At 36.0% G+C, this 25,540-nt stretch overlaps 1 protein-coding gene and 1 long non-coding RNA gene across 5 annotated transcripts in view; one reads left to right on the forward strand and one right to left on the reverse strand.

Moving 5' to 3' along the window:
* Positions 1-25,540, reverse strand: part of CNTN5 (contactin 5) — a 677,796-nt gene that overhangs the window by 495,266 nt on the left and 156,990 nt on the right. The window lies entirely within an intron of this gene.
* Positions 1,051-12,989, forward strand: LOC310904765. The gene is made up of 3 exons (XR_014588600.1): positions 1,051-2,071; positions 8,103-8,214; positions 12,436-12,989. It is a non-coding gene; the product is annotated as an uncharacterized lncRNA (long non-coding RNA).

Here is a 25,540-nt window from a genome sequence, read left to right on the forward strand (position 1 = left end):
CTGGGGGATGGACCCCGTGGTACGGAGCCATGTGGGAGCAGTTCCTGAAGAGCTGCAGCCTGTGGGCAGCCCCCGCAGGCTCAGTTCAGGAAAGATGGCATCCCGTAGGAGGGACCCCACGTGGAGCAGGGGCAGAGAGTGACCGTGAAGGAGCAGCAGAGATGAAGCGCCATGGACTGACTGCAGCCCCCATTCCCAGTTCCCCTGCACTGCTTGGGGGGGGGAGGAGGTGGAAGGGGGTGGATGGAGGTGGATTAGTTTTCATTTCTTACTGCTCTGGTGTGATAGTAATAGGCAATAAATTACATTAATATCCCTATGCTGAGTCCATTGTGCCTGTGACAGTAATTGGTAAGTGATCTCCCTGTCCTTATCTCAACCCTTGAGCCCTTTCCATCGTATCTTCTCCCCTTGTTCCTTTGAGGAGAGCAGAGGGAGTGAGAGAGAGGAGTGGTGGAGTTTGGCTAGTCATCAGTGTGAAACCACCAACAAAAGACCAAGTTAAACTCTTAAATATTGTCAAGAGCACACATTTTGGGATAGTTAATTCTTTAAATCACCAGTTTTTATATTTTCTTACATATGACAGAGACATTTCATAAGTCAGGTGCTATTGCACAGCTGACACACATAGAAGCATTGTGCCAGGGAACTGAAGGCTCTGCCTCTCTTCCAGAACACTGAAATACAAGAGACCCTAATTCAGCTGTCAGAGACAGGAATAACAACCTCTGTGGTAGAAAGGTGCAGTGACCTGCCCCATCACAGAATCCAAATATCCAGCTGCAGTGAAATCCAGTAGGAGGCTTGGCCAACTTGTTTACTCACTATTCCCTTGGCTTTCTGGCTTTCTGTAGCTCCTCTATTTTTGGCATACATTCCACAAGTTTCAGGAATATTAGGGATGATCCCAGAGTAGTCTTTCTTTCCCCCTACATTATAGCAATAGTAATAATGGTGATTGTAACATCTCTAACACCTAGCACTGGTGTTTTCTGTGGGGTATCACAAGTTTTGCACAGTAGAATTAAATGTCCTTTCACCAGAAGAAAAAGAGAGATGAACTGGCAAAGAGAAAGGTCACCTGTGTCCATTGCCAATAAAAATCGAGATTATAAAGATCATTTCCAGTAGAGTTCAGCAATGGGAGAACCCAATTGCTGAGGTGTAGGTTTTCACAGAGCAAAATTCTACAGCAGGAGCTAATTCCCAACTTCATGTATGAAACTTTGGGGTCACACACTCAGCTTCAAAAGATCATCTGTCTAGTGGGCAAATGTTTGTAGGTGATGTAACACTTGGCTTCTGTTTCCTGATTCTCTGTCAGAAACAGAGAAGCCCATGGAAGGTGGATAACATCAGTCTGTACACTTCAGTTTGAGATTTTTTACTCTCCCAAATCATAACTAATACTATAACTTTGCTACTGAGTTTAGTCTTTTTTTTTTCTTGCATATTGTCTTGTCATAGTCTAATCTTCCCTAAGTGTACTGTCATGCAACTACATTTGCTCCAATACAGTCACTCCAAACATAGCCACATTGATCAGAGAAGGAAACTCTGAGCGAGTCTGTTGACTGCTATCAAACTTCGCTCCAACTGGATCTTCATGTTCACAGACAAGGCCATATTGCTGCACCTTGCTACCAGAGATGTTGTTTCTCCTGGCACTGCTACTGCTGTCACTGTCAGTAAAATAATAGCTTTTGGAAAGCAGCACACTGTCATTGCTGGTTGCCAATGCAAGTAATCATCTCATGATGAACTCCTCTGAGCTCAACTTCTGTTACATCTGTTTGCTTGGATTCTTTTTAATTGTGGCAAAGTACTTACTTTCATGTCTAATTAACACGATGATTTCTTTCACCTTTGTAGCCATAGGTGATTTTTCACAGATATATGTCACTTTTCTAGGAGGAGAGATAGGATTATAACTAATTTTTGTTTGTTTGTTTGTTTGTTTGTTTTGACGCATAGGGTACCCAACAGTGTGGATCAGTGTGCAGTGAAGACTGACTGAAACTTGTTTATCAGAAGTCCTGGAGAACAGCCAAAGTCCAACAAACTGAGTGTAAGTTTCAGATGGGTTATTTCCATCTGTTCTTGTTTGTAATATTTCCAGAATGTGTAACTTAATAATACTAATATGGCTGAGTAAATGTCTTGTTCTATAACACAAGAAATCATGAAAATTTTTACAAACATTTGCAATCAGCAGACCTTGTGAGTGCTATTATTCAAGGAGATCAAGGAACAGTACTTTTCAAGACAACATTAAAACCATACATGCTTGAAATCACCTGGGGTTTTAAGATGTTGACTTTGAAACACTTTAATGCTATCCTGATTTTCGAGTATGTCAAGCACCTGTAGCTCTTACTGCCTTTAACTGCTGTTCTCTGTGTTGAGCACCTCTCAGAACAAAACTCAGTAGTAGGCAACAAAATGAAGACACCCAAACTTTGTGCAGCTGCTTGTACATTTGGACCTCCTAAGTGATTTGAGCAAAGTCAAACAGTGAGTCACTGACTAAACGGTAAAAGAAATTAAGTCTCCTGCTTGTCACTGCACTTTACTCTGGGAACATGCTGCTTCTCAGATAGCAGAGTTCCTTCAATTAGAGAAGAGTGGTCTATTAAAGCTGCAAGGAAAATAGCATTACTTAGTATGTCACTATAAGAGAACAGGTAATGCAGGAATAAAGAGCAGACAATACACAGTGCTTGTAACTAACAAACAGCAAGGCCAAACGTAACTGAAGTGTCTTCTAATCCAGAGGAAGTTGCTGAGAAGTAGCATTTTAACTGCAGAGGTAAGAGAGTTCAGCTGCTAAAAAGTGACCACTGTGGCTTTGCTGTGTCATTCACAGCACTTTCTCCTCAAGCCATGGTATGAGTAAAGTACACTGGGAACTGACACATAGATGCCACAGTTCTGTGAATGTTAAATATAGGTGGAATAAATGAGATAAAAATCAGAGACATGTAAGGGCCAGACGACTAAAAATTTAAGGAAGATCAGGAGAATACATTTCCATGTTTATTAAGTGGAGGCTCGGGAGGCAGATACATGCTTTAAATGTTTTAAGCATAGTAAAATTCCTTGCTAAAAATACAATTTTAGTGAAAGTCACGCTGAAATTGTGATAGATAAAATGTGCTGTTTTGGAACAGATCCCAGGTTTAAAACTACTGAAGGATGAATACCAAAGACATTCATTATCGTAAAAAAAATGTTACTGCAACACACATGACTGCACCAAGACTAATGACACATAGGTTGCAGATAGGGCAACTGTCTATCTCAGAAAGCCTGTTAACATCTTTCTTTCTTCTCATGCCTGGTGTCCTGAATACCTTCCTTCCTTCTCTCCTTCCCTTCCTCCATTTCCCTTTCCCTTGCTTCTATCCATTAACCTTAGAAGTTCACCTACAACAGAGGATAAAGTAAAATGAAGGGAACAATGCTACATCTGGAAAAATGTCTATAAATTCAGATGAAGATGCTGGTCCTGCTAAGCACATAGTAGTGTCCCTGTGTGTTTTGTGTTTTTCATGTTTAATCTTTTTTTTTTTTTTTTTCTTTCAATTTCCAGATAAACAACGTTCTTCATATCACTGTCTGGAAAATTCTTGACTATTCAGGCTTGCTTTGTTATGTTAATAAAAAAAATCATCATGTTACTGGTGCATGGAGAACAATTATCTAGTAAAAAGGTGTCTCCAGCTCATGTTGTGATGCAAGTACAAATTATATTTGTAATACTAATTGGTTAACAAAACAGAAACCATAAAGGGAAATACAGACTGGTCCACCAAACCTCCATTCCTTGGTGGTGGAGCAGCTAATCCTGGAAAACATTTCCAGACACATAACTAGAGAATCATTAGGAAAAGTCAGCCGAGATTCACCAAGGGGAAGTCATGTTTGACCAAACTGATGTTTCTTCAAGTTCTGCAATGAAATGGCTGGCCAGGTAGATGAGAGGAGAGCATGAGACGAGGGGACCTACCTGGACTTCAGTAAGGCCTTTGCCCCTGTCTCCAATAAGATACCCACAGACTAGCTGTTGATGTATGGACTGGATGAGCAGACAGTGAAGTGGACTGAAAGCTGGATGAATAGTGGTGATCAATGGCACAAAGTCAGGCTGGAGGCCAGTAACTAGCAGTGTACTTCAAGTGTTAATACTGGGTCCCACCCTGTTCAACACCTTCATTAATGATTTGGGTGATGGGGAAGAGTAAGTTTGAAGATGACACAAAACTTGGAAGAGTGGCTGATACAACAGAGGGTCATGCTGTGATCCAGGGGGACCCGGAGCGGCAGAAGAAATAGGTTGACAGAAACTTTATGAAGTTCAACAAAAGTACAAAGTCCTGCATCTAGGGAGAACAACCCCAGGGACCAGTACATGCCAGGGACCACACAGGTGGTCCTGGGTGGATGACCGGTTTGGCAGAGATTTCAAATTGAATGTGAGCCAGTTATGTGTCCTTGCTGCTAAGAAGGCTAATGGTATCCTGGGCTGCAGCAGGCAAAGTATTGGCAGCAGGTCAAGGAAGGTGATTCTTCTCATCTACTCACATGTTGGTAGGCTCTACCTAGAACACTGTGTCCAGTTCTGGGCTCCCCAGTACAAGAGAGACGTGGACATACTGAAGAGTCCAATGAATGGCCATGAAGACAATGAAGAGACTGGAACACCTGTTCTAGCAGGAAAGGCTGAGAAAGCTAGGGCTGTTCAGCCCAGAGAAGAGGGGGCTCGGGGGGGGGGGCTCTCATCCATGTCTATAAATACCTGAAGGGAGGGTGCAAAGAGGCTGGAGCCAGGCTCTTTTCAGTGGTGTCCAGTGACAGGACAAAAGGCAATAGAAACAAACTGGAACACACAAGGTTTTGTCTGAATATCAGGATACACTTATTTACTGTGAGGGTGACTAAGCACTCACACAGGTTGCCCAGAGAAGTTGTGGAGTCCCAGTGCAAGGTGCTCTGGGTGTTCCTTTCCAACATCTACCATTCTGTGATGATGTGATTATTTATTTGGAAATAGCTCATGCTTTATTGTTTTCTCCAAATCTATACATTCACAAATCACAAAATCATAGAATCATTGCATATCCTGAGTGTGAAGGGATCATTGAGTTCAACTCTTGGTTCTACACAGGACTACCTAAAAATAAACTACGTCTGAGAGCATTGTACAAATGCTTTTTAAGTCTGTCAGCCTTGGTGCCATGACCACATCCCTTGGGAGCTTGTTTCAGTGCCTGATGGTCTTCTCAGTGAAGAACCTTTTCCTAATATCCAATTCAAAATCAACAAAATAGCAAAATCTTTCCGTTTCAAACCAATACCTGTGTTACCAGTGAAAAAAAAGAAAGTGCCAGGTATGTTTTTGTAACTTCCCTACAGTTAACATAAGCAAAGTAGGAAATAACTTACATTAGAAACTTATTCACTGCAGAAAGATGAAATCAGTGTATCAAACAGCTAGTTGAGTTTCCTATGAGTAGCTATATAGAGGTCATGGAGTTTACTGTGGGTAGGTGAGTCTGTATTGAACATCTCTAACACACATGAGATTTGAAGAAATTCAAAAGACCTGTTCTGGGTCCCTGTGTCATCAGGGGCTGGAGAGTCTGCACTCCTGGAGTGGAAATTCCCATTCTATGTCCTTGAAAAGAAGTAAGTTTGATATAGAATTACAAAATCATAGAATGGTTTGAGTTGGAAGGGACCTTAAAGATCACCTTGTTGCAAACCCCCTGCCATGTGCCCATGGCACCTTCCTCTAAATCAAGTTACCCAAAGGCCCATCCAATCTGGCGTTGAACACCTCCAGGTATGGGGCATCCATGACTTCTCTGGACGATCTGTTCCAGTGCCTTGCCACCCTGACAGTAATGAATTTCTTCCTAACACCTAATCTAAATCTACCCTCTTATATTTTAAAACTGTTATACCTTGTCCTATTACAATATTCCCCGACGAAGAGTCCCTCCCCATCTTTCCTGTAGGCCACCTTGAAGTACTGGAAGGCCACTGTAAGGTCTCCCTGGAGCCTTCTCTTGTCTAAACAGTCCCGACTTTCTCAGCCTTTTTTCATAGGACAGGTCATCTAGCTCTGTCATCTTCGTGGCACTCCTCTGGACCCACTCTAACAGTTCTTATGCTGGGACACAGTACTCCAGGAGGGGTCTCAAGAGAGCGTATTAGAAGGGGAGAATCACATCCCTCGACCTGCTAGCTACACTTCTTTTGATGCAGCCCAGAATATGCTTGGCTTTTATTAAAACTACACTGTAAAGCAAACATACATACAGAAAAGGAGGATGGCCAGGGCATTTACATCAAAACTACACTAGTGCTTTGAATCAAAATATTAGTGTTCCCTTTTCCCCACCTTTCTCTTCTTTGCGTTTCCCCTATGGCTTCCATTTTCCCCTTCTGTTCTCCTCTCCTCACCAGGGGACCTCTTGTGATTGATTGAGATTTCCCAAAGAGAATTATCTCCTGAGTAGCTGCTAACATGGAACACTATATCATGTTTAACAATTATCATCAATATTTATAACACTTTTATGTACAACAAGTTGAGTCACATTAGCAGACAGAAATGAAACCTACAGTAGATTCATTATAAGAATTGCCAAGCAGCAGCAGCAGGTCATCTGCTTAAAATTCGAGTTGCGTCTCTCTTGAAAGGAATTGCCTCTTTAACCAGTTTCTCCTTTTTGAATGACAGACTAGCTGGCTTTTTAAAATGTCATCATGTTACTCTGGATACATGAATATAAAACTTTCCAAATTTGTATTTTGACTTTGATAAGGAAAGAGAATGGAGAAACAAGTTACACTTATTTTTTGAACATCTAAGTTATTTGATTATTGGACTTGGGGAGTTTCCTAGGAATGAGTTTGCAATGAGAACGGTGAAGAAAATCCTGTAGAAAGAACAGACATAATTATATGTAATGACTCTTAAAGGTGTAGAAATACATTTCTACAACTAATATAAATATTTGCAGCATATTAATTTCTGCATGTAAAACTTGAATGCATGTGACTCCTACAAAAAATTGCCAAAAGCTACCTTAGTAAGTTAGTTTTACTTATATGCATAATTGTCCCAAACTTCTTTTAAAATATGGATTCCTCATCATTACATAGGATGAGCACATCCCTTTTTTTATATAAGTGAAGAAGCAATCCTGTGTTGTGACAAATGAAAATGATTTGAACTTATGTTGACTATACATAATAACATAGTTACAAAGTGATTAGATGTAGAAGTTTGTTCAGGTGTGTGCCTACACAGGCACAAAACAAAAAATTTCCTATAGGTATTTCTCAACTGAAAATTAGTACAAGTGAAAAAAGGAGAAAAGGTATAATAAAGGATTTTCTGCACAAGTCGTTCTACAAATCCAAGGATAACCACTCATAAACAGTTCTTGAGAACACATCTCAACTAAACAAATTGTTCCATCTAAGCATTGCTTTTAAATTTTTTATACAATCACTTATTTTAATAAGCATAGTAGATATTATCACTATCCAAAAATATATTATTATATGAAATTCCATTATTGCAGCAAACAATACGGAGGCCAAAGTACCACAGAGGTTTAAAGGTATCTGACAAAGAGTAGATGAATGATCCCATGTTCACAGAGGGATGACCCTTTCCTTGTCTTCAGAAGATATTCTAGTTATGAATTTTAACAAATAGTAAAAATTTTATATGTATTTGTGAAATTAATGCTAAAAGTGGTTTATAATTTCAAATACATTCTAAAAAGGGAAATGATTCTGGTATCCCTTAAAAACAATCTAAATTTTGAGGTAGTCTCTTCTATTAACCCTGTCCGAATTAACATCTTTTCATTAGACTGGAGATGAAGCAGTAGAAGGACTGTCATTGGACGGCATATAAGAGAAAGCAGCATTAATACTTGGATAAAAGTATGATTTACTCAAAATTACTTCCATAAATCTATATTAGATTATTGTGACCTTTGTAATATGTGAAGAATTGCTTTTTTTCTTTTTTTTTTTCTTCTTCTTCTCTCTACTTAATGTATTTATATAAATAGAACTGGAATTCAAACATTCAGCGTTGGAAAAGTAATGTGGATCAAACCTAAAAACTACCAGATTCAGGACATGTATCTTGTTTTGACCAAGCCGGTTCTAATTTGAAAGCAGGTTTGTGTTGTCTTGTTACATCTATTGATCTTTCAGTCTGTCAATTGCCACATCAAATTCTCTGAATTCATAACAATTCTCATTTCTTAGATTTGCTGTGGCGAGGGATGTTAAAATACAAATAGTAGCATACAATTCTTTCTCTTTTACATTTAAATATACACCATATATACGCTTTATCTGCTTTCTTCTCTTTCAGAATATTGTGAGGTTATTTGATTTTTTTAAAAATAATTCTCTTAATTAATTACAGAATACTAAGAATATGAGATGAAAATTTACATCACTATAAATTTTGAATACAACTTCATATTTAAATGTATAATCTTAACATTGTACCCAATTTATTACTTCTTATGCATTTATTTCTTCAGCTTCTTTTTAAATTCAAAAGAAAAGTAAAAGAAACTAAAATCTCCCAAATCCTGACACTTAATAACAGCCAAACAAGACAAATACTGAATTACTCTTTTCTGACATTAACTGAGTTGAAGCATGGTGTGCAATATATGCTTCATGATATTTCAACAGTCATTCTCAAAACACTTCACAAAAAAGGGGTAAGCATTCAAAAATTCATTTTCCAGTTAACCAAAAGAGACAGACTTTATTTTTACAGCAGTTTCTGGAAATTAATATACACTTAAAGACAGTGGCAGCATTATATCCTCACAGGTTACATCACCTTTCAGCTCCACTGAGGAAACTGGCCGTATGATCATTTTTAGTGCCTAAAGGGAATCACACGTAGTTAGAGTAAGTTCAATGTATATATGCTCTCAGTTATCTGGAATATAATTTTTGAGGTTTAAATCCATGGAAAATCTAGTATTTTAGTAGAAAATCACATCTGAGTTTAGAGAAATAATAGGAACATTAAGGAAGCTCCATTTTACAAGTAGGTGAAATCTTAATAAGCTGTAATACTTATATTTTTCAATTTTCTTCAAACTTCACAAAACTTTGCCTACAGCAGTATATTTGCTGGTTTTTAGGTCAAAGGAATTTGCCAAGACAAAGAAAAGTAATAGTCTTTAAAACTGGCAGTTTTGAAAAACTAAATATAGAGCCAATGCATTTCTGTAGCAGTGCTAAAAATGTATAGCAAATCATGCATATTTCTTGCTTACTGTTATAGAGAGATCAACCTATTCATATACCTATTCTCTCTCTCTCTTTTTCTACATCTTGTAAGACTCCAAAGCAGCATTCATTGCCCAATAAAATGAATGTACTATTCCTTTATTTATACTGTACAAGTTTCTGCAGAGTCAGCTAATGAACTGATTCCTCAGCAATTTTAATTCCTTTTAATGTTTTCAGAAGTAACGTAGAATTCTACTGGAATATGTGTTTTTAGATAAAACCACTGTTGAGGAAAAGCTTGAGGATATTCTTATAAACTTAATGATGACATTGCAAAACAATGTCATGAAAATGGGACATGTCTTAAAAAGAATTTGTTTAGACAGAAGCGTTCTACTCAATTCAAAGAAATTTCAGAGTAACTCCTAAGAAAGCTAAGCTAAGAAAAGCTGTGAAAATTGAAATGCAAATGATGAGTTCCAGAAATTAAAGCCTATTTTTAGTAAGAACTAGATCTAAAATGCTCTGTTATGTTAGGAAGGCCCTGTGTGACACATGCAAATCAAAAAGATGTTTGACATCTACAATTCTGTCATCTCCAGCTAGGGTATAGCGACAGATAGATAGATAGATAGATAGATAGATTGATAGATAAATAGAAATTTCACACATGATGATGGTATTTAGTCTCTTCAGACCTGAAGACCTGTTGTATCGATATCTGCTGATTTCTATTAATTCCTAAATGGAAGCTGAACAGCTTTAAGAGGATGACGTTAGTCCTGATTTGAGCAGGAGATTGGAATAGATGACCTCCCTTCAAACGTATTTTTTTCACACAACTCTGTGATAAATGTCCCTGTGTCTCCTTTCCATAATTGTAAATGTTTTTTTTACTTTGAACTTTCCTTTACTTTGAACAACTACTTTGTTGATCCAACAGCTGTCTTTTACTGAATTTCTCAGAGTAAATAATACATGAGCCTTCATCTTGCATAAGAATTATGCAAGAAAACAATATATTTCTTCTAAAAATGTTAGATATGTTAAATTGCATATTAAACTGTATGTAGCTAGGAGCTTCATAGTAGTCAGGAGCATGTATCTTCACCCCCAGCCATTTGCATTAGCATGTTTAGAATGTTTAGGGAACAAGTGCTATAGCAGTTCAAGACATATGAGGGGAAAAAAATATAAATAAATAAAAAAATCTTGGATCTCCAGTGACTCATTCTTCTACCTTACCAGATATGCTTCCTTTTGTCAACAGTTCTGGACATAATTTTCAAATTCTAATTCATGCTACATCACACCAAAGTGAATTGGGGCTATATTAGCAATTACTTGTCTTTGAATGATAAAACACAGATCAGCTGAAATTGGTTTATTTGTTTAAAAAATGTGTTTTGTAGACCACTGACTGGGATTCCCAAGAATTAATTGTAAAAGGAGCCAGATAATGCAACTCAGAAAAATAATAATAATAATAATAATTCATAAAAATACTTTGTTAACTTTTTAAATTCAGGAGAAATAGAAGGACATCAGCTTCCATACCTAGTGGAATGATACCATGATTAAAGCTTGAATGTAGTCTACAAAACAGAAAATATATTTAGTGCACTTATCTCCAGTACATCTGTACACTTCATTTTATGTTTAATGTAGGTGGAAAGATTCATTTAGCTTATGGTGAAAAATATGACAGTCTGACATTTTCTTTAATTAAAAAATCTGATGTGTTTAATAGCACAAATTTGGCCTCCAACTTGACAATTCTCTTTCTTATAATCAATGGTTAGACTCCAGGGCACCAGCTTGGTCATCAAGATCAATATTAGAAAAAATATAGCTTGTCAAGACCTCTTGGCCCCTTATTGATTCAAATAGGGTACTGCAGAGAATTTAATAATGATGTTACAGCTGTCGGCCAACAAACAGAAGCTTCTTTCATTGATTTCAGTAGAGGCAGATGAATAACACAAAAATACAATTACCCTAGACGCAGTAGTAAGACCTGTTACAGAGCTTTCAAAGAGTGTGTTTTAGAGATGTGTTGGTTGGGTGGAACAACTTTCAGACAAACTAAATTGGATTCATGTTTGCAAGAACATAACTTCCTGAATCTGAATCAAGAGTAGTATTTTTACATCCCCTTGAAACTGTATGCTTCATTTTACCAACCTAAGTAGAAAGACTACACTTTTTTTTTTTTTTTTTTTCCCTTGGCAAACCTTTCTGTGTTGTCTTTTGCAATACCTCCTCCTCAAATTTAAAATGTCAGGTATCATTCCAATATTGTAGTTTTAAACAAATAACCCCCTGTCATTTACTCCTACTCACTGGGAAATTTCAACTACGATTTTGAACCTTTTGTAAATAATGAAATGTTTTATAGAGTTTGGGAAGGTCTGAACTTTTCATTACGTTTAGTTGTTGGAAAACTGCTTAGAAAGAAATTACCCAATGTCAGCTGTATCAGAGTACTCGTAAGAAAACAGAAATGCCTCTTAGGATTTATTTTTATTTGGATTTTTTTTTTAATTTTTATTTTTTTTTAATGATAATAGGTTAAGAGGAGTTAGTTAATGGAAACACCTATTCTTCTTGCTATATCACTCTGTTACTCTGCTCTTCTCTCAGATAATGTTTTCCTCCAGATTCATTTCCCTTATACTATGACAAATTAAACTTTATAAACTGTAAACAGTTTGCTAATATTTTAATGGTTAATATAATTCTTTAATTTAGAACTTGTAAGAATTCAAAAGAAAAGTATAAACTGTACTATAAAAGTAATGGAAAATAACTGTATTTGCTGAAGGCCTGCTATGGCAGAAGAAAAATTCTGCAGCAAAAGAAGGATAAGGACCGAAATAGAGGAAAAAGCCCAGAATTTTGCCTTTTTTTTTTTTCCAAGAGGCAAAATTCTTCCATCTCAGAAACAAACTTTGTGCAATCAATTTTTCTCTCTTTACAAAAATATACATAAGTAGACAGACAGCCACACAATTATATCAGTGCCATAGTGGACGAAATGCAATGTCACTAGTTCCCACCTGCTGATTCTATTCTGCATCTCTTAAGGAAAACTGAAAACCTCTAAAATGATGCATTTCCCCTTATCTTCTGCAGACACTGCAATACTGACAACAGCAGAAATTAAGGCCCAGAAGAAAAGAGGAAGACACATTGCATAGTCCTGTCAATCCCACCATGCAGACTGCAATCAGCAGAGGAAAGTGCCTTCAGGCCCTTCAGTGTTGTTATCACAGCAGCAGTGGGTCTCATGGCATAGGACCAACAGTAAAACATGCTCTCAGAGAGCCTTTACACTTGCAGCACTCATGCACTGGTCCTGCTCATGTTCAGAAGCAGCCTTAATACACTTTAAACTTCATGTGGAAGTTGGTTTTGGCTTGTCTATTTTTTATTATGCTACCTTTTTATTATGTGACAAGGTATGGCAATAAAGCTATATGGCTTATGCCTGTTTAAAATATTTTAATGTTTGTCTTGTTTAAAAAGCTGAAACTTAGAGACTTATGTGTTATAAACATCAATTTGTCTTTATCCACATAGATTTGAGATATCACTGAGATACCTGGTTCAATATAGCTTAATGTTAAAAAAAAAAAAAAAGCCTAGTGAAAGGACAAATTATAACAATGCATCTTTCACTCTGTTGCTTTCAGATTCACCTGAAAAAAGCAGCAGCAAGTTTTCCAGCAAACTACTGAATCTGGCACTTAAAGGTCCCTGATGAATCAATTATCTTATAGTGGAATTTATTTCTCTCTGCTACGTGTGACTGTCAATTCAAGGTCTTCACTAACTCATTCTTCTATGTCTATTACTCTCTTAAGATGTAATATTATTACATCTCATGTATCTAGAGGGTGAAACAGCAATCAGGTCTTCAATATACTGAGCATTATTCAGTCCAGTAAGGACAGTGTTTGATGAACAACTTCTTCAACAGCAGTGCTGGTCTAAACAGCACTGTACTCTCTTTCATCCTCTCCTGCTACAGCCCTCGGGCTCTCATCCTGGGCTCCATTTTGGTCACTTGGACACTGCCAGTGTAAGTACTGTAGTACTGTGCTAACTGGAAATCCTCCCTGACTAAAGAAAAGCCTATAGATGCTCTTGCCAAGTGTGGCATGATACTTGGCTAGAAATGTTAGTATTAGAAATTTAGAAAATTAGAATTTATAGTTAGTGGCAAAAAAAAAAAAAAAAAAAGAAAAAGGATAAAATGCTACTCTGCCCCTCATTGTTTCTCCTTTCTGTGTTAGACAACATGAATAGGAACACAAAGATTATGTTCTGATCTTTCTTGATAGATTTTATTTTTTTGTCTGCAGTTTAAAATGAAAGTTAACTTCCATCTTTTTAATACCTATTATCCTACACATTTTTCAAGGTAAGTTATTGGAACAGGCTCCACATGGAAGTGGTCACAACATGGAACCTAATGGAGTTCAAAAAGCATTTTGACAACACTCTCAGGTGATTTTTGGGTGGTCCTGTGCGGAGCCAGGAGTTGGACTCGATAACCCTTGGGGGTCCCTTCCAACCTGGAATATTCTATGGTTCTATGGTTAAGTCTTGAATCACTGATGTGAGTCACCTTTACTTTTTTGTTAGCCAGTTGTCTGTCTTCTGGACAATACCTAACTTTGTGAGCCTGGCGTTTCCATCTTTTTCCACCAGCGTTGAACGTTCTTCTTCAATTCAGTTTTCTTTTTATCCACAAATACTAGCCTCTCTGCCTGTAACATCATTCTGTTATTTATCATAGAATGGTTTGGGTTGAAAGAGACCTTAAAGATCATCTAATTCCAACCCCCTGGCAGGGACACCTTCCACTACACCAGGGTGCTCAAGGCCCCATTCAACCTGCCCTTGAACACCTCCAGGAATGGGGCATCCACAACTTCTCTGGGCAACCTGTTCCAGGGCCTCTCCACCCTTATAGTACAGAATTTCTTCCTAAAATCGAATCTAAAACTGACCTTTTTCACCTTTTTCAGTTTAAAGCCATTACTCCTTGTTCTATCACTCCACTCCCTGATAAAGAGTCCATCTCCTGGTCACTATAAGGTCTCCCTGGAGCCTTCTCTTCTCCAGGCTGAACAACCCCAACTCGCTCAGCCTATCTTCATAGGAAAGGTGCTCCAGCACTTTGATTATCCTCATGGCCTTCCTGTGGACTTACTCTAATAGGTCCATTTATGACAAAGAAGAAGAAGTTGGACATGGATTTCTAGTTAGAAATGCAGATGTCATTTCAAAAGACAAAGTAGAAAAAATTCTGATGAGAACAAAAAACAAAATAAGGAAGGACCAAGGAACAAATCTGGAGAGAAAGCATTTGAAAATACACAAATTTTTGTTCTTTCACTGCTTCTCGTCACATAACATGCAGAACATGGCAGATTAATTACTTGTCAGGTTTAAATACTTTGACTAAATTATAACTGATGTACAGGACAGAAGTAATAGCTGTAATTGAAAAATAACAAATATTCAGGAGTAAGTAACATGTTTGGTATGTAATAGGAGAAGCTAAAAGTAGGAGGAAGAGATGACATCAAGAAAAGGAAAATGCACATTAAGTATTAGGGAAGTCATCTTTCCAAGCATTAAATATCTTCCATTATGGAATAATGTATACCTACTGGGAAGTTACAGATACTGTTTCTTTGGAGCATTTACATTTTCCTGGGAAGAGGACTAAAAATGTATAGACAACTTTATGACAATAATTTGTATGCGTCAATACAAAAATAAAAATAAAAAAAACTTACTAATTCTAGTGAACTTGAACATGACACTTTGAATAATGCAGATACCAAGAACAAAACTGAAGGGTATTTTACACAGGTATCAGCTGTTATGGGTTAATAATTCAGGTTATGGGTTAATAATTCTGAAATACTACTTAATAGTAATAGGTGAGGATCTACATCAGAAAATCCCAGAGAAAGTTAATATAATTTTAATCAACATTACTTTTGTAATGTGTTATTTGTTAGCAAGCCATCTGTATCACATTAAACACAATTTCCATTGCAAGCAGTAAAAGATTTTGTACTTGATCTGTCAATCTGGAGTTGCCTTGACCTATCTTTGTTTTTGGCCTGATCTGATTTCAGCTTGTCTGAGCTAAGACAACAATTTTCTAGTAATCAGGTTACTATTGCCTGATCGTCCCCCTATACTCTGCTCTGGTGAGGCTGCACCTTGAGTACTGTGTTCAGTTTTGGGACCCTCACTAGAAGAAGGACATCAAGGCCCTGGAGTGTGTCCAGAGAAGGGCTATGAAGCTGCTGAAGAGCCTGGAACATAAGTCCTATGAGGAGTGACTGAGGGAACTGGGGTTGTTTAGTCTGGAGAAGAGGAGGCTCAGGGGAGACCTTATTGCTCTCTACAACTACCTGAAAGGAAGTGGTGGAGAGCTGGGGGTCAACCTCTTCTTGCAGATAACTGGTGATAGGACTAGAGGGAATGGCCTCAAGTTGCACCAGGGGAGGATTAGGTTGGAAATTATGAGAAATTTCTTCTCAGAAAGAGTGATCAGGCATAGGAACAGGCTGCCCAGGTTGGTGGTGGAGTCACTGTCTCTGGGGGCGTTTAAGGAAAGGTTGGATGAGGTACCTGGGGACATTGTTTAGTGAGTGATATTGGTGGTAGGGAGACGGTTGGAGTAGATGATCTTGAAGGTTTTTTCCAAAATTCATGATACTATGATTCTATAACAAACCCATGTAGTCAATGAACGATAAATCTTAGCCCAAAATACCTACATTGATGTTAATCAGGCTAAAGCAGCCCATTATGCTTTCAGTAGGTAATGGGAGAAAACTTAAGATGGGAATGAATGAGGGAAGATCAAGAAAAGCAATCTACATTGGACGAGCAAATAAACAAAATCTAAGTGGAATCAAGACTGGGTAGAAAATAGTTCTCATCAGTGTTGAGCTCCTTTATATGGAAACTCAAGATGCTGGTGAGTTGTTTTAATCACAGGTAACATATCACCTTCTTTTTGATTTTGATTTCCTTACCTCAAAAATAGATATGACCTGTTACATGCTATAATTGGAGATAGCAAATCATTATTAAAGTTTTGGACTCTCAAAATGTACAATTACATTTACTGAATTTGCTGACAACACTTTTTTTGCATATCTCTATTATTATTTTTATATTGGAACCTTTGTTACATGTATGCAATGACAGTAATCTCCATCATTTTTCTAACTTTCATGATCCTTTATATGCTCCATTGCACTCAATTAATTCTTTACCATTATTCCTTTTTAAGGATAAAAGGGATTGATGCAGTATATTAATTAATGATATGATGGTCTCTCCTTTTACTGGTAACCTTGAGCATAGAATGGTAATCAAATAAAAGTCAGGAAGTTGGTTTTGTTGAACTTCACATAAAAATTCCAGGCTCTTGATTTTTTGACTTTTGGCTCCCCAAAGGAACAGCTATGTAGAATGAGACAAAAGCTCAGTCTAGCCCAATAAACTGTTGGAAAAGAACTCAATAATACAAACTTAGAAATAAGACAAGCCTATTGTGAAATTTTCACAGCCTCCAGGATTCTTTGATGAAGAGATCTGTCACCAGAATTTCTCCTTAAAATTTGCTATGTATAAAAGGCCAAAATATACATAAATATTTTTATACTATTATTCATAATAAAGGATGAATGTCTGAAGACAGAGGGGAAATCATTACTCTCCTAAAAATAGATCTTCTGCATTATATCTTCAACATTTTGCACTTCAAGACTACATAATAGCATGTGAAGATGTCATTTGAATGACAGCAATTGCCTGAACATTAGTGTTAACATTGAACTCATTTGCACAATCACAGCCCATTTCAGTACATATCCATTACTATTTATCTCCATTCTGAAATTTCACCTGCTTTTTCCGTAGTATGAATAAATCATTAGAACAGATGGTAAAAGCTTACCAATAAAAGTCACTGTCATTCTTAGAGCAAGCCCAACATGCATAGTCAATGTGCATTCACTAAAGCAAAACAGCACTTCTATGTTTTGGGAATGTATGCTGTTAGAATTGCTGATTATATTATTTTAACAATTAACCTAAACAGGAACCATTCACTTATTCCACAGAACCAGATCCTTTCACTACAGTCTTTAGTTAATTAGAGCTGGCTTGTTCTGATTACATTCATTTCTTTGAAGGCTATGCACACACAAACCACACACATCTAATTTCTGTCCTGTGGTGAGAGAACAGGATTCATTGTAAAGCAGCCAGATCTTGAAGAGGAAACATTATTGAAATGCTTTGAGACCATTAGTCAAAGATCTCTCTGATGTATGTCTGCTTACAAATGTGTTTAACTGCTGCTCAGACTGGTAATCTTGCAATTGTTAAAACTTCCTGACAGTTTAGTGAAGTCGAGAGTGTAGTAAGGTTTTTTTTTCTGCAATCTAACTATAGATAAATCTAACTGTAAATAATCTGAATTGCTCTATGCCCAGGTGGAGGCTGGTGATGAGTGGTGTCCCTCTGGGTTCTGTCTTGGGAGAGGTACTGTTTAATATCATCAAGTGCACCCTCAAGTTTGCAGATGTTACTAAGATGAGTAGTGCAGTTGATAACAATAGAAGGAAGAGATGCCATTCAAAGGGACCCAGACAAGCTTGAAAAGTAAGGCCACATGAACCTTATGAGGTTCAACAAGTCCAAGTACAAGGTGCTGCACCTGTCGGGGCAATCCCAGACACAAGTACAGACTGGAAGAAGAATTAATTGAGAGCAGCTCTGCAAACCAAAACAAAACTAGGTGATCTGGCTTGGTAGGGGCATTGGACTAGATGATCCCCAGAGGTCCCTTCCAACCTCAAACATTGTGAAAAATAAAAAATAAAAAAATAAAAAAATATATCCTAATAAGCATTTGCATTAATCACAGACTGATGCACAGCGTTTCCACAGCCCCCAGCATTATGATTCTGCTAACTGAAATGACACTGATGCACATGTTGGAGCTAAAAACTATAAGAAGATAAGTACCCCTATCCATAGCAAACACTGATGAAAGATATATGTAAGCAAAACAGAGTATAAAGATTAAAAATCTCTTTTTCTAATACATTAAATGGGTAGTCATTATTTATTACATCCATTGACATTCTGCCACTGTATTACTGTGCAGTGCAAACTCTTTTAAACTGTCCAAGTTTTGCAGAAGATTTCATCTTAAGGACCATTAAATTATAAAGCATGACCTCTTCTATAACACAAGCAATATTATTTAACCCAGTTAAACTTGCAGTGAATGAAATGGCTTGTACTGTTATAAAGCAAGATTTTCAGAAAGATATTCCCTTGACAACTTCAAGAGGTGATGAACCCATCAATTCCAATATCTGATCAATTATTAAAAATGTACACCTTAGTTCTGAATTGAATTACTCCGGATTTAACTTCCATATACTGGCCGTCTTTACATCATTCTTAGCAAATTAAAGAGCCTCTCAATATGCACTACTTTTCTTCCATGAGAGCGTGATTCTAGTAAGTGTTGAAAAATGTGGTTTGTTAAGACATTGCACTAAGATTTTTAATACACTGTAAATGTGGTTTAATGATAGTATAATCTTACTACAAATGCTTACGAGTACTGAACAATTACTTGCAGACATCCAACCAGTTAATTATGCATAATCATTTGGCTCATTTACTTAAAAAGCAATGCTTGTGTTTTAAGCAGACGCATCAAAAGATGAAATATTAAATCTGTTTCTTCTAACCATTCAAATATTCACCATTACCTGAGTGGAATGTTTTGGGATGGGATTCTAAGAACATGAAAAAATTAGGATTTACAAATGCAGAATCTGGAATCAAGTTAAACACAATACAAGAAAATTTAGGTTCATAAGGTCTAAGTGAAATTAAAGTGTAATGAATAGGCATTGACATCAAACATCTCTGATATTCATCATTTCTGCTGTCATCAGATGAGTTATAGGACTGACTCTATGCTTTAAAATTGATTAAAAGAGCAATTGCATCAATCTGAGCCTAAATACTAAATAAAATATTCTGAATTTTATTTAAAATACTTAGATTAATTCAGAAAAAAAAAAAAAACTACTGCAGAGGAGCTTCAGTGTAAGTGGGTTTTGACTGGCCACAGATTATTTCTCTGCTGCCTTGTAGCAAGTCATAAACCACCTTTGACTGTGAGAATTACATGTCCTAGGCTGAGTCCCATAGCATGGTTGTCTTATTAAATACAGCAAATCTGATCATACTTCACGTGTATGTGCACATATGTGTGTCTGTTTTAATCTGTATCCTGCCCTCCCCCACCACCCCCCAGCCATGGTCTATATCAATATCTACCAAACATGCCAGAAAAGTGGAAATCCTAATATTAGTAAGAACTCAAAAATTTTGTCAATATCAGAATTCATTAGGTGGAAAGAGGAGAGAGACTTTGTCAGTGAACCTAATGAGAAACCCTGTAGAAGAAATGTACAGCATGAGCTTTGTCTTGACTGGGCTTCAGATAACCCAATCGGTACAATGATGTTAGTAATGTTCCACCCACCATCCAGAAGAGTTGTCTGCTTGGACCAGTGCTGTAATAGACATTCACACAGGACAGAAATACATGGGAAATAGACTTTGGCAACTCTGATCCTCAAAGAACAACTAATGTTTCTTTGGAATTCCTTTTTTACTACTGGTCTGAGTTTATATTCTTAGGGATTGATAATGTGGAGACAGCACTAGTTATAACAGCATCAGGTTTACTTGAATTATACACATTATAGACTAATCACAGCCTTTTCAGCATTTCTTAATTTTTCTAAAGGCAGACAAAACTAAGATAGGAAAGAGAGTACACAGTGTGCAGTGTTAGCAGACTAGGGTTGTTGATCTAGGAATCCTCTTTCAGTGCCTTAGCCCTCATGCAGGCAGTTACACCGTATAATAGAGTTTTTTAATCCAGACTTTTGCTCCTAGTTCCTGATTCACTCTGACGTAGACGTATGTGACACAAAGTGCTGTATCTAATACCTGCTTCACTCACAAGAGTTTGAATTAGAAGAGAAATATATGGTAAAAGGTTGTATGGAACAGAGTAAATAATTATTGGTTTAGATGAGTAAGAATGCTTTCATCATGGTTTGCTTAAAGGCTTGTTGTTGCTGGTTTTTTAACCTGACTCTGCAAATATTGAAATTGATCATCTTACTTAAACTGCTTGAGAGCTTAAACCAGGTAAGGGTCTCTGGAAAATATGCATCTCATTTCTACAAATGACTAGTGACTATTAGGAGTTATAAAATTCTACTGTCTAGATAATGTGCAGGTTAAACCTTGGTTTACTGAATTATTTATAACTAAAGTGTACTCTCTGGAATGGTTTCATTTTTACAAACCATTTTTTTTTAGTATTAGCCCAAATCAGCAACCACATTCCTGTGTGCTACAGATAATAAGGCAAAATTAATGGCAGACTTTGATTAAAAGACTCTAGTCTGACTGCAAATATAGAAATGATTTGTTCAGCTCATTGGAGGAAGAAAGCCAATGCACTTTCAAGCACTTTCATCGAAGTAGTGAGAAAATAACCTCCAAGATCATGAGGACAAACAGCTGTTGAACTTATTTCTTCGTCCAGGAAAAGATGTTCAGCAAAAAATACCGAAAGCAGTGGTACTCAATTGTTTTTTCTTTACTGTGTTTTTTTCTGATTTATAAACTTTTTGATGCATTTTTTTATAATTTGTTTCACTGTAAGGCTAACATTGGCACTTCCAACTGATCAATATTCATAGTATTTCTCATGCAGTCCAGCAGCCATACTTCAACATTATCAGCAATTTTTCAAAAACAAAAAATAAACAAAAAAGCACGTTACATTTTGAATGGAAACATACTGTTTGCTGAAGTGTATACTAGAGTGCAATTTCCCATCCAGAAGACAGAATAAAAATGGAGCATGGAGACCGCCTGTTATGCTGAGCCATGTTATGTCATTATTTCTTTGTATTTCCATACCTGTCTGTCCATCTCCTGCCTTTCAATTTTACATTGTAAAGTCCTGTGTTGAATAGGATAATATTATATATCTTACACACAAAATGTTGTATCATTTTCCTCACTGTTTTGGATAGATATATTAATACTTTTTTCCATATACATGAATAGATTGAGTAGGAGCTTTTTCCATTTCACTACATAGATATAAGTATATGCAAAAACGTAAAACAGAGCTAGATCTTTTCAATTAGTTTTGTTCTGTTGTATATAAAATAATGGAATGTATCTTTTAATTCCAAATAAAGATTTGTCAAAAGTTTAAAAATTGTGCCACAGACACAATTCACCATAGTAATGTAAGAACCACAGAGTCACGGTATAGTGGTTAGGAGGGACTTATGGAGGTCCTCTGGTCCAATCCCCCTGCTCAAGTAAGGAAGACATTTCAAAGTGGACATAGACACTTAAAAATGAGACAAAAAAGTTAAATGAAATGTTTCATTAGATTTCTATTTTTTGTTATCATCTGTGAGTGATGCAGAAAGTTCACTGACAAAAAGTTTATGATGAAAGAACAGTCTAATGACTAATGAAGAAGAAGGTAATTTTACTATTGGCAGGGGGAATGTGAAAGCAAACAAAGACAAATATGCAGGTAGAATCTGCTAGTAATCGCGACCTGGTTATAACAGCTTTTTTTTTTTTTTTTTTTTGGCAAGTTTTGCAGTCATGAATCGTTACAGGGCATCACCTTTACCCACTTTTGAAATGAAAAATGCCTCTTCCTGTTTCTACCAATAAGTGTCTAATACATTTTATTAGGAATAAATTTGCACAATACGATAAAGAAAATAGTTAATGAGAAAAAAACTCGTAAACTGTGCTGTGAGTCTGTTTCAGATTATCTTTCATATTTGGAATTGGGGTTAAAATATATATATATATTTTTTTCAGCAGGATGTCCAGACTTTGTGTCACCTAAAAGACATCATGAAGGTACCCACTGACATGAAAGTATCTGACATCATAAATTCAAAGATACATAGATCAAAACATTTGAAGACTAGCATACACATTAGTGAAATTTATGAGTTACAAAAATTGCAATTAAAGTCCAAAGAAAAGTAATGATCTCATTTGTAAAATACAATTAGCTTTCTTTTTTATTCCATCGTAAAACTCCCATTGTAATGGAAACTAATTTCAGAAAACTGTCAAAGGGGTTCTCATCTTTGTCAGTCTCTAGTATTCTCATATAGATTATTTTTCCAAAACTGATTTTTACTTTTACAGATGAGAAAGTGATGTTGGTCATTTCTTTTCTTGCTCTTTTCCAATCACAGATTTTGTACCATGTGGTATATTTTTTTTCATCATAATTATATCTGTTTCTAAATCTATTAATGTGCAATTTTGCACTGTTTCATGTAGTTTTCCAAAGGGCATATATAAATGAAAAAATGAGCCAGTAATCACCAATTTTCTTTTCTGGTGGGAGTTTACTTCCATTAATGTTTTTGCTTTTTGGTTTGCACTTTTGCTTTTCAGTTTGCCTACATTTCCCTCAAACCCTTCTACCTAGGTTATCCTGGAAGCTCTGAGCTTCCAGACAAACTGTTATCCATTATTCATTAAGTCATCTTTCCTGTCTGTGCCTTTTTTTTTTTTTTTTTAATTACCGCCCCCCTCCATGACTTTAACAAATTGGAGTTACATTGATTATTACCTAATGCAAAAATATTGTCAGTGCAAAATAATATTTGTTGGGGGTTCCCTGGCAGAATGTTGAGTTATAAGAGTTTTACATCTAAGGAATATACATTTTCAAAATTAAGCTTCCAACTCTTAGAAAAAAATATCAATAACAATTAACTGTTCAGAACTGTCCCGCGAATACCTCTGAAAAGACTTTTCATTATTTTGTTTAAATTCCTCTTAAAAAGGAAAAAACTTTTACAGTTCTAAAGAGCAGCTACAGGACTAATAAAATTTTAGACTTCTCATGGGTAACAATGACTTTTGAGGGATCTTAAAGTTACTACATAATACAAGATATTTTTATTACAAAATGGATTTCATATATACAAAATGTTAATTTACATTTCACTTTAATTTGTGAATGTAATTTTATATTAATTTTATTTTTGTTATTTGATTAATTATATTACTTGGTTCTGAATAATGGTATTTTTCCATCAAGAACAATGAACAATTTAAAATATAATATTTCAATACATTTAGTATTTCACAATCATTTTCCAAATGGGGATATGTAACTTTTATGTGCACATTCATCCACCAACACCAACAAAAGTTATGTGGAAATACAGAAGAACCATATACTTAAAAATATGAAAAATCACACTGAAATCAATTTGGCTCAATTAAATTAAATCGAAGGGCAAAACACAAACACAGATATGAAACCCCTTAGCTCTGTTAAGTCCTTTTCTCTCTGTTTATTATTATTATTATTATTATTATTATTATTATTATTATTATTATATCATTCAGTTGTTTGCTTGCTTAGGTCTTTAAAAATTTGAGGCAGCCACAGACAAAAAGCACATTTTTAGGTAACACAAAAGAATGAAATGTAAATAATGTCCCAAGTATAAACTTCAAAATAAAGATTGCAAGCATATATAAAATTATTTTGTTTAAAGGTTAGTTCTGATATTAAGTGAGATTTTAACTTGTTGCACATGTGCTTTATATTGTCACGTTTATGTTTATTCACGCTAGAGAGCAATTCCTACTTAAGAAGAGTCTGTACCTTAGAGGTTGACACAGAGGTCAATGTGGATCAGAGGTCAAGACACAGAGGTGAATACCACCATTTAGTACGATGCCTACTTTTCTGAGTCCAGGCAGGCATAAGTAATTTTTATTAACTTTGGGAAAAAAAAAAAAAAAACGTAACCAAGGTTTGTTTTCATTCAGAAGAAAAATGAATTTAAAAAGCTCATCATTTTTCATGAAATCGAAGTTTTGACTTCTAACCAGGAATAGACTGACATATTGTGATTGATAACGACTGATGAGAGACTGAGATGTGCTTCAAAATTAGACCAGAGACCATATATCAAGAATATGGAATTTCTGAGCTTTTTTTGGCAAGTTCAAGTGAATGAATAAATGTATAAAATCCTGCCAGAAACTGGTGTTAATCAGCAGAACACCAAATATTGTTTTCCTGATTTAACTCATCTGAAGACTTGACCAAGAATTTTGCACGTTACAAATTCATTGAAGTGCCTTGTTCAATTTCTTTATTTTAGCACAGTTTCCTAAGACTACAGTTGTCCCAAAGTACTAGGAATTCACTCAATTTTATTAGAAATTGCAATTGGGAGGCATTATTAAACACTAGCCATTCACAAAATCATATCTTCAAAGACATAATAACATGAAAATGTAAAAATGAAAACAATTCTCAACTTTGTAACCAGAAGTATAATCACAGCATTTTCAATCACTGATAGTATACTTCTGCAAATCCAGAATCCAAAATTAAAGGGACAGAAATTGACTCCATTTATAAATTAATACGTGGATATTTCAAACGTAGATTTTCTGTAATATTACATACTCGATCCTTCACAACACTACTGAATTCTTTTGCTATATAATGTTTGCAGAATCTCTGTTACATGAGGTGAAGCCCTTACCTGCTACATGAGATGGTGCTATTAAAAAGACCCAATGATTCAGGTATTTAATGGTAACTAACATCAGAATAAGCCTGTTATATGTCTGGGAAGGTATGTAGAAGGTGGAGTTATCATAAGGACAGTTTTGGGGAGGGGATGTTAATTTAACACCATATTTGCATAAAGAATGTTACTTCACTGGCAGGATCACCACTCCAAGTTGTTCACTCTTAAAAGACTATATAGGGCAATCCCAGAATCAGCTACTACATTTGCCAAATGTTTACGTACTGCTACATCACATTTAAATGTACTGTTATATTTGAATACAGTAAAAATACACATTACCAAAACATGTGCATGTACAATGAGATGACATATAGAGCTATGTGCAACACTAAAAACTCAAAAACTATACATTCTGAACCAAGCTCTGACACAGATTTACCTAGTGATTTTGGATTAATACCTTAATTTCTTCACTTATCAGACACTGCTATGCTGCTATGTCCACTTTCCTT

This window comes from Anser anser, assembly GCF_964211835.1.
Source record: "Anser anser genome assembly, chromosome: 1".
Taxonomy (NCBI): Eukaryota; Metazoa; Chordata; class Aves; order Anseriformes; family Anatidae; genus Anser; species Anser anser.